The sequence below is a fragment of the Halichoeres trimaculatus genome, unplaced genomic scaffold (genome assembly GCF_033239565.1).
Source record: "Halichoeres trimaculatus isolate MK-OKI-2021-1 unplaced genomic scaffold, fHalTri1.1 fHalTri1_scaffold_17, whole genome shotgun sequence".
NCBI lineage: Eukaryota > Metazoa > Chordata > Actinopteri > Labriformes > Labridae > Halichoeres > Halichoeres trimaculatus.
Window position 1 is genome coordinate 6,844,552 of NW_027437195.1, and position 14,433 is coordinate 6,858,984.

Consider the following 14,433-nt stretch of genomic DNA (forward strand, 5'->3'; position numbering starts at 1 on the left):
ACATTTTTCCTCATTAAAACAAAATCTCTATCAATCTTTTCAGAAATAAAATTATAGTTGTTGCCAGAAATTCTTCACAACTGGCAAAAACAAGAGGCCTCCTGGAGTTTGGCCATGTCCATCATCTTCAGTCATGTGTGATGAATCTTGAGGCTATGAAGCACCTACCGAAGCTGTCTTTCATGGCACCCAAAAGGGGGGCCAGATTTTGAAATGGCCTCATTGGCCACATTGTGGAGGAGCTTTCAAAATGTTGAGCCTTTGACACACTGTGTCGTAATTGGTCTTCAAATTTGGCCTGCATGCCGCTGAAAGCTTTAAATCTTTCATGTATTTCTTCATATCTCAATATAAGTTCTGAGGAGCTACAAAGTTTCCTCCTGCTTTGTGGGGACTTTGTAAGCTGCATCTACGCTGCAAAAAAAAAAGGAGTACATATAAATGTATTGTTTCTAGTTTTTAAAGACAAAGATGATGTATGAATTGCTTTTAGAAGTAACAAGAAAATCTGCCAATTGAATAAGAAAAAAAAATTCTAGAAAATTTGCCTCTTACTAGAATAAATTCTTCATACAAGAAACCTTTTTCTTGTTCTGCTGGCAGATTTTTTTTTTTATTATTATTTGTTACAAGTAATTCAGACCTATTTTTTGTCTTTCAATAACTTGAAACAAGACACATTTCTGGACTAGTCAGGTAAATGGGGCTCATAATACGTCTAAAAAAAGATCACTTTCTACTGAAAAAAAGACAAAAACACTTGACAAGAATTAATTTTTTTTGCAGTGTACTAAAAACCTTGGTCGACTTTGGTTCATTTTGGGTTCAAATCCTTTTACATGTTGAATGCCATTCATAAGTACGTTTACCCCATTCTTTCCAACATCAGTATGGTCCTATATCACTGCCTATATTTACCACCTACCCACATCCACACCCACAACTGCAAACACATTGAACATTTTTCACATTGACTCATGCTCCAATCACATGAGCATGTTTCTGCATGCACTGTTTATACACTGGATTAAACACACATCGCTCTCTATCTCTCAACTAACTGTCGTAATGCAGATGCAGATTGGCACTCACCCACACACACACACACAGAGTTCAGCATGAGATGCAACAGCACTAATCTGTCACGCTCTGTCTCTCCCATTCATTACCAGCACTATAATCCAGCGCACCTCCAATGTGATCAGCCTCCAATTAGAAATCCATCAAGCCCAAGGTGCGTTTAATTGCCTTGTCGACGCCACACTTCCCAAACCGCCACCTTTCTCCCTCCAAACTCTTTGCTTCACCTCACACGGAGATGTTCTCCTCCCAGGCAGCAGGGTGTAATTTTACATTGGCAGAGCCACACTAATGCTGACAGTGGTTGTACTAACAGATCCAATACAGAGCTTTTCACAAATGGGCTCATTGATTGAGGTAGTGCTGCAAAGTAGTGTGATGTATTTTTTGGCTGTCAGTCACTATGTTTAAAGTTTGCTGTTTGTCGACTTTGGCCTGGCTGAGTGAATCTATAATTGAAGTCATAATTCTATGACATTTGGTCAGTGACAAATTGTTGGATGGCCATTTGTAAGGTGCTGATAACAAGTCTTCAGTGGGCAAAACTTGTAAGTATAACAACTTAGATTTCTAAGGTTTCACATTGGTTTCAATTTCTGCAATTCTTACTTACTGTCTTTTCCATATTGCATGTTTGTTTACCAGACTTGGTTGTGAGCTGCGCCTGGGAATCCCATTTGTGATGCCACAGTGAAATGAACTCTGGGTAATTCCTTCACGCTAAAGGCTGAAAAACACCAGACGTCTGCAGTCTTGTTCAACTCCATCTCGGCAGTGGATCAGATAGATTTCAATTCAGGTTGATGTGTCAACTTACACTGGATCCCCTCAAAATGGTCCAGCTGTGTGTCTAGTCCAGCAGGTCACAGCTAGCATGTAGCTATGTTGTTTTTGGCGAATCCTGGAGAACACCCAGTGGCTTTCAAAATAAAACAAACTGGGTCAAAACCAGATCATATTTAGCTTGACTACAACAACAAATTGACATGATGAGCAGAGCCAGACCAGGAGTCAACAGGTTTGAGGTTTTACAGTCTGAGGTGAATGAGGGGCTCATCTTTGGGGAAAGATGTGCGGGGGCTTCTGTTTTGCGTCTCCAGCTATCCTGCTACGTGCTGGACTTAACATGCCGCTGGTGTGAGTTGACTGGTAAGCAATTACAAAGTCAAATTCAGTTTAGCAGACGTAACGGATACATGTCTGGTGTGATTGTGGCGTGTATCTCCTACGAAGAGCTGGTTAATCGAATCAATTCTTATCCACAAAGTCCTGATCCATTTTGATCTCTGATCTGACTTTATATTGATGCATTCAGTAGTGTTATTTTGCTTCTTTAAGTATAATTATTTATAAGTTTAATCCATGTTTTTTGTCTGCTTTAAAGAGTCTATGAGGAAGATCTGTTTTAATCGGACTGCATCTCCACCTTCTGGCCCGGAGTCTCACACACACTTTTTTTTAAATTACTTTTATCAAGGTTTGTGTTTGTTTTGGAATTAAATTATTGGATCGAAACATTTTTTTAGTTTAGCAGCCATCTATATTTGGTGCAGCTGGCAGCCTGGGGATCTAAGACATGTCTGTAATGTGTAACGTTACTGAATCCTGGTTCTGTCCTGCCAGTCATCTACCAATCAGAGCTAACATAACCTCACTCTTCATTTTATTGATAGACTCTCAAGTTTGAACAGACCACTGCAGAATAACTGCTGACTGTGGGTTGGAATTAATATTAGCACAAACAGTGTAGCTCCTGTGTTAGCCTTTAGCTTGTGCTCTATCTCTCTCCTGTTTCTCTTTCTTCTGCTCTTCTGTCCTTTTTCTGTCTGACAGTTAGGTTCCAGTGTCCACCATCACTACAAAATTAATCACAGAAATCGTTTTCAGCAGACAAAAACACAGATCTCTGTGTTTTATCTCTTCTTTCTACTAAACTTTGTCAGCCGGTGTGGTGTCGTCATAGAGACCTAGGGGTGCTGTAAATCAATCTGGTCCTGGTCGAACTGGAAGCTCAGAAATAGTAATTGAAAATAACCTGTAACCATTAATATTGGCGCTGATAATCTCATTTTAAAGTGTGGATTACGATCAGGCATATATCTATAAGAGACACTTTTTCAAGATCACTGAAAAACTCCTCACAGCCTTTCTAAGGTGTTCAGAATTTGAAAGATGAGATGCTGTCTCATTTTAAAAGGGCACCAATTTTTTTTGCACATGCTACAAAAATCCATCACTCATCTGGGCTAAGACCCAGATCTCCTTCAATCCTTCAATCCTAAAGTCGCCCCTAATTGAGACACAGCTGCAGAAAATTAGGGCAGGCAAGACAATTAGCCAGGTGTGAAACACATTATTGCAGAACATGAAGGATCTGAAACAAGTACAGGGAAGCTACCAAAATAAAACAAGAAATGCACACAGAAGCAAACGAGAACATGAAGCAGAGCGGGACATGACACTCTGTCCTCTCTGCCATTTGGCACAAATTAGATACAATCCTGACAGATTTGCATTCACAAAGCCATCATACCAAGACATACATTCACACAGATCCAGAATTTTTGACAGAAAACCCTAAGGTCTCATTTGTCTTTTTTTATTTTACATTCTAGCAAAGTATGACACATGCTGTATAAGTGTGTTCTCCAGGATGCAGATGCTGCCTCACCTGTCGACATTCACATATTTAAACATGAGAACCTGTCAGACAGCTCGAGTCCTGCAGTGCTCTGATAGAGCTGCTTCTTGACCGTGAGCCCTGTTATAATCCTTGACAGCTCAATCAATACCTTAAAACATGAACAAGGCTCTCCCAAAGCCAGAAACCCCCGAACCTGCTCTATCCTCAAATAGCACTTTTTCTGCTCCGTTGACAATGCACAAGAGGCTGAATTTATGAACTCGTAAAATGTTTGCTTGAGGTTTTACACCCGAAGGAGCCTTAGATCATAGGTGTGCTAACGGTTATGGTTTAGAGAATGTGCTCACATCCCCAGAAAATAACTCTGGTACGGTGTCCACAAAGTTGTCGCTCCACAAAGCATTGCTTGATTATATAACCAGGTCTCGTTTCTCTCTTTTTGTCTCATCCTCCAATTTCTCCATATCCAAAAAAAAGGTCTTAATCCTTTTGAAGTGTCAGCCTTTTGTAATGTACCCTGGCTTACATGATTACAAACTGCAAGAGTAAAGTAGTCAGGCACCAGAAAAAACAAATGATGCATAATTAAAAAGTGCAAAAGGTCATCAGGGTTGCATGCCTGTGTAATCTGCATAATTCATCCCAATCTGAAGGCGTCAACGCACCACTTACATACCAACATATACAAGGCAGCCTCAACACATGCAGAAGCCTCCTGTGCATTTCTAAACGAAAACAATGACTGTGTTTTGCATCGTCCCTGAGAATAGCACTACAAGAATTACCTACTGTTTAGCAAGCAGCTCTGTTTAAACAGAATGGTGCCTAGCAGGATTGCCAGGTATATTGCATGAACTGGCTCAAATTACTGGACAAAACAGATGATGCAACCCCTCGGTAAAACACTGCCTTATTAGAAGTCAGAAATGACACAAAACTGGGGCTTTAGCCAAACATTTGCAGGCTTCAATATCATGCTGTATTCAGACTAAACAGCCTTTTTAAAAACTTCTTCTGGCTATTAAGTATAGCATAATGACTCTCAGCCTCAGCAATTAAAAGTATACATAAACTCAAAGGCCTCTTTATTAGACACACCTGTTAAACTGCTCATTAACACAAAATTCTAATCAGCCAATCACATGGCAGCAACTCAATGCATTAAGGCATGTACATGGTCAAGACGATCTGTTCAAACAGAGCATCAGAATGGGGAAAAAGGTGATTTAAGTGACTTTGAACGTGCTATGGTTGTTGGTGCCAGACAGGCTGGTCTGAGTATTTCAGGAACTGCTGATCTACTGGGATTTTAACCCACAACCAGGGTTTACAGAGAATGGTCCCAAAAAGAGAAAATATCCAGTGAGCAGCAGTTCTGTGGCCAAAATGCCTTGTTGATGCCAGAGGTCAGAGGAGAATGGACAGACTGGTTGGAGCCGATAGAAAGGCAACAGTAACTCAAATAACCACTGGTTACAACCGAGGTCTGCAGAAGAGCATCTCTGAACGCACAACATGTCCAACCTTGAGGCAGATGGGCCACAGCAGCAGAAGACCACACCGGGTGACCCTCCTGTCAGCTAAGAACAGGAAACTGAGGCTACAATTCACACAGCAACACCAAAACTGGTCTGATGAGTCTGGATTTCTGCTCCACATTCAGATGGTAGGGTCACAATTTGGCGTCAACAACATGAAAGCATGGATCCATCCTGCCTTGTATCAACGGTTCAGGCTGCTGCTGCTGGTGTAATGGTGTGGGGGATATTTTCTTGGCTCACTTTGGGCCCCTTAGTACCAACTGAGCATGGTTTAAAGTCCACAGCCTACCTGAGTATTGTTGCTGGCCATGTCCATCCCTTTATGAGCACAGTGTACCCATCTTCTGATGGCTACTTCCAGCAGGATAACGCTCCATGTCATAAAGCTGGAATCATTTCAGACTGGTTTCTTCAACATGACAATGAGTTCACTGTACTCAAATGACCTCCACAGTCCCCAGATCTCAATCCAATAGAGCACCTTTAGGATGTGGTGGAACGGGAGATTCTCATCATGGATGTTCAGACCACAAATCTGCAGCAACTGTGTGATGCTATCATGTCAATATGGACCAAACTCTCTGAGGAATGTTTCCAGTACCTTGTTGAATCTATGACACCAAGGATTAAGGCAGTTCTGAAGGCAAAAGGGGGTCCAACCCGGTACTAGCAAGGTGTACCTAATAAAGTGGCTGGTGAGTATATACCCCTCAAATAGCAGGGTTTTCAATTGAATTCCATATAAAACAAAACAAAAATAAAACAAAAACTTCATTTGGCAATTTAAATACACACAGAGCAGTAAATTAACAACAGTGCAAAAAAAGAAAAAAAGTTTATATACCTTAAATGAAGGGACCAATTCAAGTACAACTTAAAGCTTATACTTAACTTAAAATAATAATAATAAAAAAAAAACAATGGAGTTAAGTGTAGGCTTTAAGTTGTGCTTAACTGACACCCCCCTTTTGGAACTACTGGGCTACTGGGATAAGAGTTGGTGGTAATGTATGAGAGATGTCCCAGCTAAACTTTCCAAAGCTCATGGCAACAATACTAGCTACTGATGCCCTGATCATGCTGTTTTTTCCCTTAAGTTTGAACATTAATGTGACATTGTTATCATATACAGGTGTCAGTGAGTCTTAGGATTGGAACCCTGTTACACAAAGGCTATGCTGTAATGACTAACAGATATGTCATTGTTGTTGTTGTTGTTGATGATGATGATGATGATGATGTTTCTATATTGTTGTAGTGTAGTACTTGGTCCAGGAAAAACACTGGATGCTTGACTCCATAATACCTGAAAATTAACTAGTGAGAAGCCCCCCCCCCCCCCCCCCAAAAAAAAAAAAAAAAAAAAAAAACAGCTCATCAGCTGTTGTACATGGACAGATGATGAGAACACAGCACAGAATGTGCAGCAGAGAGCAGCAATACAAATGGCTTATCTCCATAATCAGAGACAAAAACCTTTTTTACCTAAAATAAGTTTGAGACTAATACTCAGTTTGAGACTGAGCTAGACGTTTATAGCACAGACAGGATAAGAATAGATTGATTGCTCAGAATAGAATGCTCTAAAACTCTAGTTAGGGAGCTCCTGATAGGATTACGTGTGATTTGGAAGCTGGAGCTGTGTGAAAATCCCTACATCATCTACCCCAGCCAAAAACGAAAGATACCTCTTACAACATCCTGTGTTGCTGGACTATCGACCTCTGACCATGAAAACAATGATGACTGTCTGAACTGGGGATTTTTTTAGTCCATCCGGTGTTATGTGTCATTATGCCACTTCTTGAACCAGTGGCATGGGCAGAAAGGACCAGGGGCAAAAAGATAAATAAAAACTTTCCTCCTGTGAGGGCACTTTCTCATGTTTTAACCAGCCCAGGAGGCAGTTTAGTGTGTCTTGCCAACCAGAAGGGTACTCTAGTGTGCACTTAGGATCTCAAAAGGTCACTTTTGTGTGAGTTTTTAACAGTTTGGCCACTTCAGGGAGGAGAGCCCCCTCTTGTCAGGCATTGTGCTCCCATGATGGGTCATGTAGTTGATGCACTGTTTGCTTTTAACACACTTTCTTGCTTTACCTGAGGTTAAATTCCCACACACTGAATAAGTTTTAAGCCTTACTGCTTTCTTGACTTTCGCTCTATTCCACATATATCATTACCAGCTTTGGTTCATTTCAAACATGCTACAATTACTGAACTCCTTAAAGAGATGCAATAGTCACGTGACGCAACTTATCGATGATTAAATACACATTGGTGATTTTAGTAGTAGATTTTATTCATTTATTAATTCTTCAACTTTTTTTTTAAATGCTCCATTCAAAAAAACAAATTTACTCAGTCATCATGAACCAGTCTTGGTTTGCAGACTACAATTCGAGCACTGACCACTGTTTCAGAACACATGGTGTACAAATATAACTTATCCTGTGCCCAAGACAAATAAAAATATACAAAAAAAAAAAAAAAAGGCCTATCCGTTACTTTCTATGGACTGCCTGGTGGACAGCAAGGGGGGGTAAAATGCCCTGAAGGGAACACCTACTTGGCTTGGTTGGCAGGGATGCTCTGTCTCTTTATCATCTTTTGGAGATGTCTGTGGTGCTGAAGCTGAGTCATCTCTACCATTGTCTACTGAGTCTGTTTTTCTCTGATCCTCAAATGAAAAATCAATCTTAGAGTCATTTTTGGATAAACACCGCTTCTCCAAACTGTCTTTATTAATCCGGACATTTCTGTTCTCAGATAAAGCTGTGTACAATATGTCCAGCTTTAGAGCACTTTTGGACACATTAACAGATATACATTATTGTCACAGGGAGATTACAGGAGTGTAATGACAGACCACAGGAGCAGGTGCGTAGACCTGTTAATTCCATTGCTGGAGGTGTAATACTTACTGGTCACATCCAAGTCAATCCTGTAATGACACCATAAGCTTATTAGCAGTTAAAGCCTTTGTAATCTTGACACATGCTGCCTTTTGAAAAGTGTACCCAGGCTCAGGAATCATACACATCTTTCTTCTGAAGAGACACAAACCACTTGAACTTGCTACTTCACTTTGGAAAATGAACTTCAGATCCTTTTGTCAGTTTTAAGAGCTTAAATTTTTCCAAAAATTTAAAAGCAAGGACTGACCCAAAACAAATTATCTTTGTACCCTTAAACACCAAGTAAATGATTATATTTTCTCTTGTTCTGTAATCTTCTGATAAACCAAGCCACTGGCAACTCTAAAATAATAATAATAAAAAACTCACACTAGAAAAATGAATAATAAAGAAAAAAACGAGTGACGTGAACCTCGCCGGCATATCACTTTGAACACAAAAGCAATCAAATATCTGTCAACATGCATGAATTCTGGGAGCTCATGCTGTAATGAACAGGGCATTTCTGTTCTGCTTCCTTCTCTTTAAATCCACAATGTGTGTCAATCAAATTCCTAGAGAGGCTTCTTAAGGAGATAAAAGACTCACAACAAAGGAAACAAAGGGAGAAGAATGTGTGTGAAGGGGGCAGACTGGGAGATGAATGCTTTCGATTGAAGCTGTAGACAAGTCAAAGAGGGTGGAAATCAAACTACAGAACGTGTTTAGGGAAGCACAGTTTAATATCTTCATGTTTGAGATAATATTTTGGAGGCTGATCTTAATTGAATTGTAAATTCAAACTGAACAAAAAGGAACACTACAATATAACTATGTTTGCAAGGCAACAGAAATGCTACAAAACTCCAAGTAAATGTGTAAATTAATCTTTGAAAACATGGTCAGAAGTGATCAAACATTTTCAACTCCAAAGAGGTTCAGGTACTCAGATGGCTGCCACATGACCCTGAATTCACTCCAGCATCTCTGGATGACAGGTACAAACAGTGGGTTTACTCTGCCATCACTGCCTTGTGTAAGACTGTTAAAAAAATAAAATTTAAAAAAAGGCTTTACCTTGCCATTACTACACCAAACAAGGACAATGCAGACTAAATCAATTCAAGATGGGAAAAGAACTGGACATCAGAATATCTGAAAAGACTTGGCAGCTCATTTGGTACAATCCTCTCCTACTTCTTCAACTTGGAGGGACTTTTGTGGGAAAAACCAAGTACACTTTTTCACTCCCAAACAAAAATAAAAAACAAAGAGGCACCTGTCTCTTTTGTTGGACAGAATGTGGAGTGGAGATAGTTGACTGTGCTTAAGTCCTCCCCTTATTAACCCTTTCTGGTAGGAGGCAGTGACAACAAAGGATTACATTCACATTTGCTTTACTGGGATATAACTGATGGATGGACTGAGTAGAAGCGACACTGAGATTCTAAAGATTTTGCTGCCATCGTGTAACAAGACCATCACAAATCATCTGTCTTCAGAAGAAGTTCCCAACTGCTGGTATATTTTCAAATGTTGTAAAGTAAACACATGTTTTACAGCAAATGATCTTTTAAATGAGACTCCAGGAAGTGGGTGTCCCTCTGTGAATATATAGGTAATGTATGTGCATGTGTATGCATGCCAGTTAAAGGCAAGTAACTGATAAATATCAATGGTGTAACCACAGCTTCTCATTAAAAAATTTGATATTTTGCACAAAGTGACCATGATTCATAGTTTAATTAGTCTACTACACAGTGGAAATTAGATTCAAAATAATCTTAAATAATCAAAAATAGAGAACACATTTATATCTATGGCATAATGACTTGCTCAGTACATTAAAACCCACATTATTAAGTTTAGAATTGAAATATTTTAAATATACTTTGAGGTGATATTTTATAGCAAAACATTAGAAATGTCAAAAATAAATAAATAAATAAATAAATAAATAAATAAATACTCCCACACCAACAGAAATGCAAACAACATATTCAAACATCTAACATGTTGTTTTTAACAAGTTGAAAGCATTTTTTAACACATATTTGTCACTGTCCCATGTATGTTTGTATGCATGTATGATTGTATGTATGTATGTACACATTAAAAAAAGAAGAGTTCAGGAATAGAAAGTAGTAAATGAATAAATAAATAAGTAAGTAAATATATAAATGGATGAATAAATAAATAAATAATATGCACACTTAATAAAGACCCCAGATATTAAATAACTTGCTTGTTGTTCTCTAGTGCAATAATCACAGCAAAAGCATACTTTTTCTATAGGCTGTAAATCTGAGGTGGATATATCTAGCATGCACTTTGTTTTACTGATGTGTTGGTTAAGCATAAAACCAAAAATATAAAATGTGGATTTATTCTACATAACGTGCAAAATAAAATTAGTGAGTCAACAAAATTTAAGTCCACTTAAATTCCAAACAGAACTTATAAGTCGAAGCTCTTTTCTCATTTATGAACTTTATGATTAATAGACGCAACATTAAATGTATGTTTACTAAAATTAGATATTTCAACTCAAGTTTCATAATCTAACTTGTATAGTGTCTTTGCTGGAGTCATTGGGCTCTTATTTCGTAGACCAGGCGCACCTGCCCTGCGCCGGCCTTCGCCGTGCACACAGGGCGTGACCGGCGCACTTTGCAAGTTTCCTGCATTGCCAAGAGAGGCGCAGTACAGGCGCACATGAGCGCAGAGCTGCGCGTCCACGCCTTCCTCCGCGCAAATGGCAGAGAGGGAGGAGAAAAGCCGTGAGTGGGTTTAACACAGCCGAGCGCTGTTTTCACCAATCAAATGAGCGCCTCTCCTCGCCTTTAAATGCCCTGCGGCCGAGGCGCAGCGTCTGATTGGTCTGAGTGATCTTCAGCACCGCGGAGAGAGTGCTGGTAGCGGAGACGGTCAGAGCCGCTGTGCCTGCAGCAGGTCAATGGACAGCGGGGCGCATCGGAGGACACAACGCGCGTCACCTTGTGGGCCACCTCCCGGGACAGATTTAATCTGTTCCTTTGTCTTTATCCGGAGTAAAAAATGAAGAGGCAGTTACACAGCTGGCTTATCCATTCAGAATACTTTTGATCCACCTGCACTCCTGGTTTGTCATCGCCAAGCAGAGCCTTTGGTGATATACTGTATACTCTCCCAGTGTCTCCACCTCATCCTCCTTACAATAATTTACTCTATCTTTTTAGATCATGTTAAAAATAAAGACTAAAACAGAGAAATATGGGAAATCACGGGTAAATCCTGAGTGACATACATTTATTTTGTCTGTTTTTTTTCTTCGTCTTTTCTCTCCCTCTTTTCTTTGAATTAAATGAAATGAGAGAACCAGATATATACTCAGCATCAGATGTTAAAGCTGTTTATTGTTTAATTGTAAGATGTGCACCAAACTTCCAGCTGCCGTCAGGTTAACTTTCCATTATTACAAACAGCTTTAATCTGACATCAGATGTGACGGGACAGTTAATATAGATATAAATGTATATGCTGGTTCAGACGGTTACATTAAATAGTGATTGCTGTGATTTCTTATTGCATTAAAATGTGCCTGACACTCTGGAAACCTGCCTCTGAAGCTTTGTTGACATGTGCGCACATGTGCCCCTGTCACTAAATTACAGCTGCGTGGGGTGCGCTTTCAGCGCACTTTTTTGTCACGAAATTGTCACTGCGCCAACATGAATCTGCTGACACCTCCCCCTGGTGCGCCGTCAACTCCCCCTGGCGCGCTATAACACCCACCTCTGCGCAGACGGTCTACCAAATTGTCAAATTGGCAGCGCACAGCGGTGCGCCGCACAAAATTAGCACTGCGCAGGCTGCGCCAGGCTTGCGCCCCCTGCGCTGCGCCACGAAATTAGAGCCCATTAGGTGTAAAGGCTTTTTCACTCAGAGTCTGTTTGTCGTATTTTTTTGTTTGTTTGTTTTTTTGGTCTGAAATTGATGCACACTAGAAAATAAATTGCATCCTATGTTATGCCAATCACATAAGTTTACTCCCACCAAAACTTTTGTCGGTCATTATTTTCTTTTGGAACAGGTTTTTTTTTTTTTTTGCGTTTTTTGGCACCCCCCACCAGCTCGTTTCCAGGGTTGTTTGACCATTCACAGACACCATATGCTAATTCTGACAGCTGATGCTCAGAGTAAACTCCTTGATCACTGCTTGATGATTCCATTTTTCTCGTTCAATGAATTTACAGAATAAGTAGAAAAACGAAAAAATTGGATTTAGTGTGTAAGGTAATGTGTATCCAAAAAACCCATGAAAAAGAAAATGATAACAATAAAAAAACAGACTCAGTGTGCAAAGCTCTTAAGCCTTGGTTTATAGTGCACTACTATACAGAGCAGTCACCGTAACAAAAAAATGCTTACTTACCAAGACAAGGTCTCTGTTTCCTGTTTCATAACATAAAAGCAAGAAACCTTGGACCTTTTCCAGACATCTGTGACGCATGTCCTTGTCGACATTCACATTTTTCCTATCCTTACATCCAAGCTGAACCACAGGTATCACTCAGTCAATGCATTTGAGATGTCAGGATAAAGAAAAGAGGCCTTCGGATGCAAACCTTGAAGCTTTCACTCCCACTGCTTTTCTCACCCTTTTCTCTCAGCATTCTCTGCCATTGACTTTTCTCTTTTATTCAGAGATGTTTATTCTGAGACATACAGTGAAGGAGGAGGGGAAGATAACTCACCCTGTGTGGCTTGAATCAATCCAAAATTGCTTAATCTGTCTTCTTCTGTGCTGTCTTAATGTAAATCTAATAATCAGATTTGCAGTGTTTCAGGTCACTAGAGCTGTCACGTACCACAGAGAGGATGGTATGAAATGTTTTTATGATTATAAGGAACAGCTAACTGTTCTTGTGTGTCTCATGTCTACTGTGCTGTGCCACTGATGCTTTGCATGTCTTATTAAGAGCTGCTGTACACTTTAGCAACCTCACTGAATAACCCTCCGGTCATTACCATTGATATTCCTTTTACACCTATTACCACCTGGACTGCTTGGTAATCGCAGCAGTTTTACTGTCAACAATTAACCATTAGTCTACTTATGTAGCTCGCTGAAAGGAGCATAAAAGTAAGAAATGTTTATTCGAACACTTTTTTAACAAAGAAGGTGATTAATGTCCTTTACATAAGACATAAAAGGGAAAATAAAAGGGTAACATTAGACTGTGAAAGAAGATTATATATGAATAGTCCAAATAGTTGGTATTGCACTGTGCATCATGCAGCAATGGTGCTGTACATAAAGCTGGCTGGGGCTTCTAATGTGCAATTCATATGTGTCATTGTTTTTTAGTTGTATGACTTACTTTTTCAGTCCATATTCACTGAATGGTAACAAACTTTGATTATTAATGTTTAGCTAAGAGAGGCCATTAAGGTATTTCTTGACTTAATGAGAGGCCCGGGTTATTCAATTTCAAGCAGCAGATGAGAAGTGTATTTTTGTCTCATGCCAATCAGAAAGTATTTCAAGAATCAGGGCGATGCTTTGCCAAAGTCAACTCTGCACCAGGTACAGCTTCCAGAATGACCTTTTCAATAGTGGTTTTGATTAAAACTGAAAGTTTTTGGAGCCAATAGTTCTTCTTCAGAAAATTGTCAATGTCTTTGGAAAGGTGGTTGATGTACTGCAGATTTCAGTGGCTGATTAGTTTCTGACAGGCTCTGAGAACTGCAGTTTAAGAGCTGTGAAAAGGGGGGGGGGTATCTGTGGTATGAACAGGTATGTGTTTTGCGTATTATCTCATTTTTCTACTAATGACCAACTCATGACCATTTTAGTGTTCCTCCTCATTGTACATTTACATATGATCATGTATGTTCATGTATGTTCTATTTCTTCATGTTCATGTGTTTGTATGCAAGCTCACATTTGGTTTTACTTAGATTTCATACCATAAATTTGTTGTAATATTTAAATGCAGTGGTCGCTCTTGGGGGGCTCAACGGTTAGCGCTGCAGCCTCACAGCAAGAAGGTCACCGGTTCAAATCCCCACCTTAGCGCTAGGCGCTACCCAAGTAGCTGCCTGTTGCAGCAGCTCTCTCGTCTTTGTCCGTTTCTTGTAATTTTTTCGTCTCTTTTTCGTCATCTTTGTATTTGGAGTGGATCATCACTTTGTATGGTTCATTGTCGGTCACGGACACCAAACTTTTTGTGGCTTCGGCGATATTTTTTACTACTTTTCTCCTGTGTTTGTCTGGAGATCCTACATGTAAC